Raw genomic sequence first — 9801 nt, forward strand, 5'->3', positions numbered from 1 at the left:
TATTCTCCAGGATATAACCCTTGGCTTCTCGGTCGCCCTCTCCTGGATAAAACTGTGAATAGCCATGTGTAAAAAACTGATTAGGATTCCAATATTTTAGCAGGATTTGACACTCCAGGCGGAGCTCTTGAGCGGATGACTTCACTCAAAGACATCTTTCCAGTCTAATTTTAATGATGCACTCTCTCTCTCTTTCACAAACACACACGTACACTCCTGTGCACACTCACACGCACGTGTGCACACTCACACGCATATGCAGTCAAAACACACAGACGCACACGAACTGGCTGGAAAACTATTTTTATTCAGGCTAGTGATACCTTGTTCCTAAAAAGACAAATGATTTCACGGGTTATTTCGTTTGGATGTATTTCTTGTTTTTATCGATGACTGGCTTCCTTTTTGTCACGCTTTAGACTGATGTACGGTCACATTGGATTTGAAAACGACATCCTTTCTTCCATAGATCCACGCTACCTGAAAGAAGGCCGCCTTCTGAATCCAACGATACCGGTTATGTGCACATCGGACCTACGCTTCAAAAGATACGGACAGGTAAGCTTTGGCCAATCAGATCGCATATGCTAACGAGGGTGGAATTAATGAGGGTGAAACTCGTTTTTATCTATATACCTAGCTGCAACTGACCCCAAACTAGCCCCTAAACCTTAACCCTCAAAACTGCTAGCCTTAGCCCCAAACAAAACTGCTAGCCTTAGCCCCACTGACCGTAACCCACTGACCCCTGGCCCCACCGTTTTTAAACGTGCCAGTCCCTAGACTCTGTAAACCTTTATCAACCAGACGCTTCATCAAATTCTGTACAGAAATATCATAAAACTAATATCATATTCTCCAGGATATAACCCTTGGCTTCTCGGTCGCCCTCTCCTGGATAAAACTGTGAATAGCCATGTGTAAAAAACTGATTAGGATTCCAATATTTTAGCAGGATTTGACACTCCAGGCGGAGCTCTTGAGCGGATGACTTCACTCAAAGACATCTTTCCAGTCTAATTTTAATGATGCACTCTCTCTCTCTTTCACAAACACACACGTACACTCCTGTGCACACTCACACGCACGTGTGCACACTCACACGCATATGCAGTCAAAACACACAGACGCACACGAACTGGCTGGAAAACTATTTTTATTCAGGCTAGTGATACCTTGTTCCTAAAAAGACAAATGATTTCACGGGTTATTTCGTTTGGATGTATTTCTTGTTTTTATCGATGACTGGCTTCCTTTTTGTCACGCTTTAGACTGATGTACGGTCACATTGGATTTGAAAACGACATCCTTTCTTCCATAGATCCACGCTACCTGAAAGAAGGCCGCCTTCTGAATCCAACGATACCAGTTATGTGCACATCGGACCTACGCTTCAAAAGATACGGACAGGTAAGCTTTGGCCAATCAGATCGCATATGCTAACGAGGGTGGAATTAATGAGGGTGAAACTCGTTTTTATCTATATACCTAGCTGCAACTGACCCCAAACTAGCCCCTAAACCTTAACCCTCAAAACTGCTAGCCTTAGCCCCAAACAAAACTGCTAGCCTTAGCCCCACTGACCGTAACCCACTGACCCCTGGCCCCACCGTTTTTAAACGTGCCAGTCCCTAGACTCTGTAAACCTTTATCAACCAGACGCTTCATCAAATTCTGTACAGAAATATCATAAAACTAATATCATATTCTCCAGGATATAACCCTTGGCTTCTCGGTCGCCCTCTCCTGGATAAAACTGTGAATAGCCATGTGTAAAAAACTGATTAGGATTCCAATATTTTAGCAGGATTTGACACTCCAGGCGGAGCTCTTGAGCGGATGACTTCACTCAAAGACATCTTTCCAGTCTAATTTTAATGATGCACTCTCTCTCTCTTTCACAAACACACACATACACTCCTGTGCACACTCACACGCACGTGTGCACACTCACACGCATATGCAGTCAAAACACACAGACGCACACGAACTGGCTGGAAAACTATTTTTATTCAGGCTAGTGATACCTTGTTCCTAAAAAGACAAATGATTTCACGGGTTATTTCGTTTGGATGTATTTCTTGTTTTTATCGATGACTGGCTTCCTTTTTGTCACGCTTTAGACTGATGTACGGTCACATTGGATTTGAAAACGACATCCTTTCTTCCATAGATCCACGCTACCTGAAAGAAGGCCGCCTTCTGAATCCAACGATACCAGTTATGTGCACATCGGACCTACGCTTCAAAAGATACGGACAGGTAAGCTTTGGCCAATCAGATCGCATATGCTAACGAGGGTGGAATTAATGAGGGTGAAACTCGTTTTTATCTATATACCTAGCTGCAACTGACCCCAAACTAGCCCCTAAACCTTAACCCTCAAAACTGCTAGCCTTAGCCCCAAACAAAACTGCTAGCCTTAGCCCCACTGACCGTAACCCACTGACCCCTGGCCCCACCGTTTTTAAACGTGCCAGTCCCTAGACTCTGTAAACCTTTATCAACCAGACGCTTCATCAAATTCTGTACAGAAATATCATAAAACTAATATCATATTCTCCAGGATATAACCCTTGGCTTCTCGGTCGCCCTCTCCTGGTTCACGAGTTCACCCTTACATCTAATCTGAAGGCAAATAGTAGGCATATTTTGGCGTGCTGTCCTGGGGGAGGGGTCCGGGCCCGGAGCATAGCCCGAACCCAAATAACTCCCCCTATCCCAATTTGGGATAAATAGATTAGAAGTGAGGAGTTGGGGTGGAGGAGGGTTGCCGAAAAACTGTCGTGGGACAGGAGGTAGGAAGACTGGATATATATACGCGTGCGTGCTATAAGATGATTAGCTAAACGAGATGCACCTGTACCAAATTGGATGATTATCTGATCGTGCTTCTCCCGAACTTTGTTAATAAAACCACATTTCACGAGTTCACCCTTACATCTAATCTGAAGGCAAATAGTAGGCATATTTTGGCGTGCTGTCCTGGGGGAGGGGTCCGGGCCCGGAGCATAGCCCGAACCCAAATAACTCCCCAAAAGAAGCTTAAAGCCATAGGACAGCAGCCAGAGAGATAAAATTTAGTTGCCCCCCAAAATATGCGTGTTGGGAAGAAAATGCAGAGCGACCTGGAGAGCCCGTGCAGTGTTCGACGAGAGCTGCGGCTCGCAACGTCTTACCAGCGAGCCCTCCATGCCGCTTATGGGAGGAGCACAATGCCAGATATCAAGAAATGAGGGACTCTTGCTGCCTCCGAAGGGAGCTGCGGCTCTGCTGCACCGGAAGGGAGAGTCCCTCTTGCGGCTGAGTACGAGGCGCGGTTTGTTGCATCTGATGGAGGGCTCTCACTGCGACTGAAGGGAGCCAGCGACTGTATCCCATCGGGAGGGAGATCCCTGGCCGCCATAGAGTATGCAACATAACTCGGACGGGGGGTTCACACTGCGACCGAAGGGAGCCGTGGGTCTGCTGCACCAGAAGGGAGAGCCCCGTCAGATGCTAAATAGGCAATGAGATTCGAGCCGCGGTTTGGCGCGTCGGATGAAGGGCTCCTAATGCAACCGAAGGGAGCCAGCGGCTGTACCCCATCGGGAGGGAGATCCCTAGCCATCGTTGAGCATGCAACATAACTCAGATGGGGGGTTCACACTGCGACCGAAGGGAGCTGTGGGTCTGCTGCACCGGAAGAGGAGCCCTAGTCCGATGCTGAGAAGGCAAAGAGACGCGACTGTTGGAGGGACTCCCGCTGCATCCGAAGGGAGCTGCGGCTCTGCTGCACCGGAAGGGGGAGTCCCCCATTGCGGGTTTATGGAGGCACGGTTTTTTGCCTCTGAGGGTTCTCCCAGCCTCCGTAGGGGGTTCGCAACTCTGCAGCAGGAGTGCTGCCCCGGAGGGGAGAGCCCTGATTGACGCTAACTAGAATACGACTGTTGGAGGGACTTTTGCTGCGTCCGAAGGGAGCTGCGGCTCTGCTGCACCGGAAAGGCGAGTCCCCCTTGCGATGCGAGGCATGGCTTGATGCGTCTGATGGAGGGCTCTCACTGCGACCGAAGGGAGCCAGCAGCTCTATTCCCCCGGGAGGGAGAACCCTATCCGCCCTTGAGCATGCAACATAACTCAGACGGGGGGTTCACCCTGCGACCGAAGGGAGCCGTGGGTCTGCTGCACCGGAAGGGAGAGCCCCATCAGATGCAGAATAGGCAAGAAGATTCGAGGAACGGTTTGATGCATCGGATGGAGGGCTCCTGCTGCGACCGAAGGGAGCCAGCGGCTGTGTTCCCCCGGGAGGGAGATCCCGGTCCGCCCTTGAGCATGCAACATAACTCAGACGGGGGGTTCACCCTGCGACCGAAGGGAGCCGTGGGTCTGCTGCACCGGTAGGGGAGCCCCGTCCGATACGGAGTAGGCAAGAAAACGCGACTGATGGAGGGACTCTCGCTGCGTCCGAAGGGAGCTGCGGCTCTGCTGCACCGGAAGGGAGAGTCCCCCTTGCGACTGTATAAGCGGCTTAATTTGATGCATCGGATGGAGGGCTGTCACAACGACCGAAGGGGGCCTGTGGCTCTGCTGCACCGGGAGGGATACCCCCATCTGCCGCTGAGCGCGCAGCGCAACTCAATGACAGATGAAAGGCTCACACTGCGACCGAAGGGAGCCACTGCCCAGCTGCACCGGAAGGGAGAGCCCTGTCCGATGCTGAAATAGGCAAGGAGATTGTAACGATGGCTGGAGGGCCCTTACTTTGGCCGAAGAAACGATAACTGAGAGGCTTCTATTATTCAAGTACACAACATGATTTAAGGAGGAATATATAATTTTTTTTTTTTTTTTTTTTTTTTTTTTTTTTTTTTTTAAATGTCTGATGAACAACAACCGAGGGCATCTATCGGATTATGTGAGAGGCCCCTTTTGAGCTGCTTAAGATTAGGGCTGAAACGATTCCTCGAGTAACGCGATTACAAAAAATGATGTAGGCAAATTCCTCTGCTTCGAAGCCTCTTTTAATTTATTCTAAATCTCACGTCGGGTTCTTTCGCAATGAATTTTTTTTTTTTTTTTTTTTTTTTTTTTTTTTTTTGAATGAATTAATCAAAATAGGTAATTGCACTTACATCCGATTCACGAATTAATATCTCTAAATATTAAGACGGAACAGTGTTTAAATGTAAATCCTGCATGTTCTGTGTGTCTCTGTTAATGAATGGAGCAGGAGCGCGACTTCCTTTTTCACACACACACTGAAGCGCGCATTACTCTCACGGTAATTTCTGCGTCTGCTGTCTCACTAAATGAGGACTTGAACACATGAACAACATCTCCAGAACTGCTCTGACAGTCAGTTCATGAGCATTTGACTTTAAGTAAAACTGGCGTCACATCACATACACAGAACTGAAAAGGTACGTCAACCCGACTAAATAAAGGTCCGGGGTCCTGACATTTTATCCTACCCATCAGATTTACTGTGCATGCGCACATCAGTATAATTAAGCAACAACACATTTTGTTACTCGATAAATTTTTTTTTTTTTTTTTTTTTTTTTTTTTTTTTTTTTTTTTTAAACCAGAGTCGTTGATGAAATGAGGGTCCATCGTGAATTTAGATTGGGCGTTCCGGAGTTAGACAAAAGCGAGCCTGATGAGGTTGAATTGGAGAATGGACATAAAATATATATTTTTATTTATTTATTTATTTATTTATTTATTTATTTATTTTTGAGGCTCTTGCGGCAGTAGGGAAGGATGGAAAGGGCTCCTGCGGGAGCAGACACTGCTATGGCAGTGGTGAAATATAGGTAGAGGCTCCTGCGGGAGCAGACACTGCTGCGGCAGTGGTGAAATATAGGTAGAGGCTCCTGCGGGAGCAGACACTGCTGCGGCAGTGAGGAAAAAACAGAAAAGGCTCCTGCAGGAGCGGACAATACTGCGGCGGTGGGGAGATATAGAGAAGGCTCCTGCAGGAGCGGACAATACTGCGGCGGTGGGGAGATATAGAGAAGGCTCCTGCGGGAGCGGACAATGCTGCGGCGGTGGGGAGATACAGAGAAAGCTCCTGCGGAAGGATGGCTGAAGTGAGGATTGACCATTACAGATAGATAGGGCATGTTAGGAGAGTTAGCTATGGTAGATTAGGAGTTTTAGTGAAAGGGGATGAGCTGGCGTTAGAGGGGTTGGCTGAAGAGGGTTCGAGATAGATATATAAATAAATAAAATAATCGGCCTGACCAATAATAGGTCTTGGTACCCTCTGCCTTCTGGCAAATCTGGAGCTGGAGGCCACTGAACAGAAAAATGGTTAGTAGCATGAGGGAGCGGAAGAGTTGAGGGCGCGTTTACGAATGGAGGCGGCCTCACGTTTGCTTCAGCTGCTGTAGCTGTGGGTCGTGGGAAGGGGCTGGGGTGTGTGATGTCTTGAAGAACCTGTGTAGCCTGCACTGCTAGCAGAAGTAACAGGATGGAAATACTGAGATGTGCAGGCCCGTGTTGCAAGTAAAAGTAGCTTCATGCTTGCTTTGGCTGCTGTAGTTGTTGGCTGATTTGACAATAGCTCAAACCTTGTCTGAATTAATACAGTCCTGTTGGAAAAGTATCTTTTCCTCTTGTTTTGGCCTTCGGGCCCTTTTAAACAGCCTCCGGAGCAGATAAATTTGGGATGCTGTTTTCCTGTTGTAGTATGGACTGTGAAAATAGAGGCTTTGAAACAATGTAGCATGTTTAGTTTTATAAACCATTGTACCAATAGACATGTCTATAGCAGTAACGTTAATTGCAGTAATTCAAATTCAAGCCGTTTCTAAAGACATTTACTTTGCATGCTTTTCATATAACAGTCCTAAAAAGACGATAGAAAATTTACTCACACTTGTTGTTCTGCAGCCAAACACGAGGCAGTAGCGTGAAAAATTCTGAATAATCATGCCAGTAAATGGTGAAATATGTCCCTAAATAATTGATCCTGCCGGAATGATTGCATGAAACTTGTGTCTGTATCATCTCAGTGAGGTTTAAACATGCACAGTAAAGCAAATGTAATGTCTTTAGACATTTCGGTGTGGATGACAACTCTGCAAAAAGCCTTTGCTTCGTGGTTAAAAAGTGGCATCGTCATCGGACGGAGTTAAGTCATAACGCCATTTAACAAATTTTGGCGTCTTCATAAGCGCATTCTATATATAACGTCTATTTAAATTGTTCAGATGAGCAAATCACGAGGTTTTCTTGCATGATTAGCATTTTAATTGTTTGGTCAGACGGTTCATATATTGATCTATATATTCACGTTCATAAATCGGGGATTAAACGTGGAATTTATCTTTTGTATGCTAAATATGTAAACAATATGTGCACAGTACCTATAACTGCGCTTTACATTTTGCAAGATTGACATGCTAAATGGCTAACTGACCCGGTTTACTCTCATCTTAACAAAATTGATAAGAGTTCCTTGCGTTTACGAACGACATGTATCTGTTTAATCAACTCGACATGTATACCGGTTTAGTCCTTTCGTTCACGAATGAGAGCTCTCGATCTCTGAGACTCATATGAAACTCGCTCATTGTGGATGACAACTCTGAAAAATTCTTCATGAATGAGTGTAAACCGAGAGCGATTCGTTCGCCTAGAAGATTCATTCGAAAAAACGATTCTTTCACGAACGACATGCCACTACAACAACGCGCGGTCTTCGCCGCTAGTGGAGGCAGCATCGAACTGCGCCACGGCTGAAAAAGCGAGAGAGGTTTACTGCGGGGAGAACTGGAGCACGGCTGCGATCCAGCATTATAATAGAGCCCGGTCCTGGCGAGAAAATCGTGTTGCCGAGTGAGGCGAGCTCAAGGATTTGCACGAGCTTTTGGCCACAACGTGTGGCTTGGCGAGAAGAGCAGCTGACCGATGACGCTTGTTGGTGTTCGGCGGATAGATATCTTCGTCGGAAGGAAGATTGGGCCTGTGATAAGAAGACGGACAGCGCGAACCGAATGCTGACAGACGGTCTATGCCGAAAAACTGTCGTGGGACAGGAGGTAGGAAGACTGGATATATATACGCGTGCGTGCTATAAGATGATTAGCTAAACGAGATGCACCTGTACCAAATTGGATGATTATCTGATCGTGCTTCTCCCGAACTTTGTTAATAAAACCACATATAAAACTGTGAATAGCCATGTGTAAAAAACTGATTAGGATTCCAATATTTTAGCAGGATTTGACACTCCAGGCGGAGCTCTTGAGCGGATGACTTCACTCAAAGACATCTTTCCAGTCTAATTTTAATGATGCACTCTCTCTCTCTTTCACAAACACACACATACACTCCTGTGCACACTCACACGCACGTGTGCACACTCACACGCATATGCAGTCAAAACACACAGACGCACACGAACTGGCTGGAAAACTATTTTTATTCAGGCTAGTGATACCTTGTTCCTAAAAAGACAAATGATTTCACGGGTTATTTCGTTTGGATGTATTTCTTGTTTTTATCGATGACTGGCTTCCTTTTTGTCACGCTTTAGACTGATGTACGGTCACATTGGATTTGAAAACGACATCCTTTCTTCCATAGATCCACGCTACCTGAAAGAAGGCCGCCTTCTGAATCCAACGATACCAGTTATGTGCACATCGGACCTACGCTTCAAAAGATACGGACAGGTAAGCTTTGGCCAATCAGATCGCATATGCTAACGAGGGTGGAATTAATGAGGGTGAAACTCGTTTTTATCTATATACCTAGCTGCAACTGACCCCAAACTAGCCCCTAAACCTTAACCCTCAAAACTGCTAGCCTTAGCCCCAAACAAAACTGCTAGCCTTAGCCCCACTGACCGTAACCCACTGACCCCTGGCCCCACCGTTTTTAAACGTGCCAGTCCCTAGACTCTGTAAACCTTTATCAACCAGACGCTTCATCAAATTCTGTACAGAAATATCATAAAACTAATATCATATTCTCCAGGATATAACCCTTGGCTTCTCGGTCGCCCTCTCCTGGATAAAACTGTGAATAGCCATGTGTAAAAAACTGATTAGGATTCCAATATTTTAGCAGGATTTGACACTCCAGGCGGAGCTCTTGAGCGGATGACTTCACTCAAAGACATCTTTCCAGTCTAATTTTAATGATGCACTCTCTCTCTCTTTCACAAACACACACATACACTCCTGTGCACACTCACACGCACGTGTGCACACTCACACGCATATGCAGTCAAAACACACAGACGCACACGAACTGGCTGGAAAACTATTTTTATTCAGGCTAGTGATACCTTGTTCCTAAAAAGACAAATGATTTCACGGGTTATTTCGTTTGGATGTATTTCTTGTTTTTATCGATGACTGGCTTCCTTTTTGTCACGCTTTAGACTGATGTACGGTCACATTGGATTTGAAAACGACATCCTTTCTTCCATAGATCCACGCTACCTGAAAGAAGGCCGCCTTCTGAATCCAACGATACCAGTTATGTGCACATCGGACCTACGCTTCAAAAGATACGGACAGGTAAGCTTTGGCCAATCAGATCGCATATGCTAACGAGGGTGGAATTAATGAGGGTGAAACTCGTTTTTATCTATATACCTAGCTGCAACTGACCCCAAACTAGCCCCTAAACCTTAACCCTCAAAACTGCTAGCCTTAGCCCCAAACAAAACTGCTAGCCTTAGCCCCACTGACCGTAACCCACTGACCCCTGGCCCCACCGTTTTTAAACGTGCCAGTCCCTAGACTCTGTAAACCTTTATCAACCAGACGCTTCATCAAATTCTGTACAGAAATATCATAAAAC

Source organism: Carassius gibelio, chromosome A8 (assembly GCF_023724105.1).
Source record: "Carassius gibelio isolate Cgi1373 ecotype wild population from Czech Republic chromosome A8, carGib1.2-hapl.c, whole genome shotgun sequence".
NCBI classification, from domain to species: domain Eukaryota; kingdom Metazoa; phylum Chordata; class Actinopteri; order Cypriniformes; family Cyprinidae; genus Carassius; species Carassius gibelio.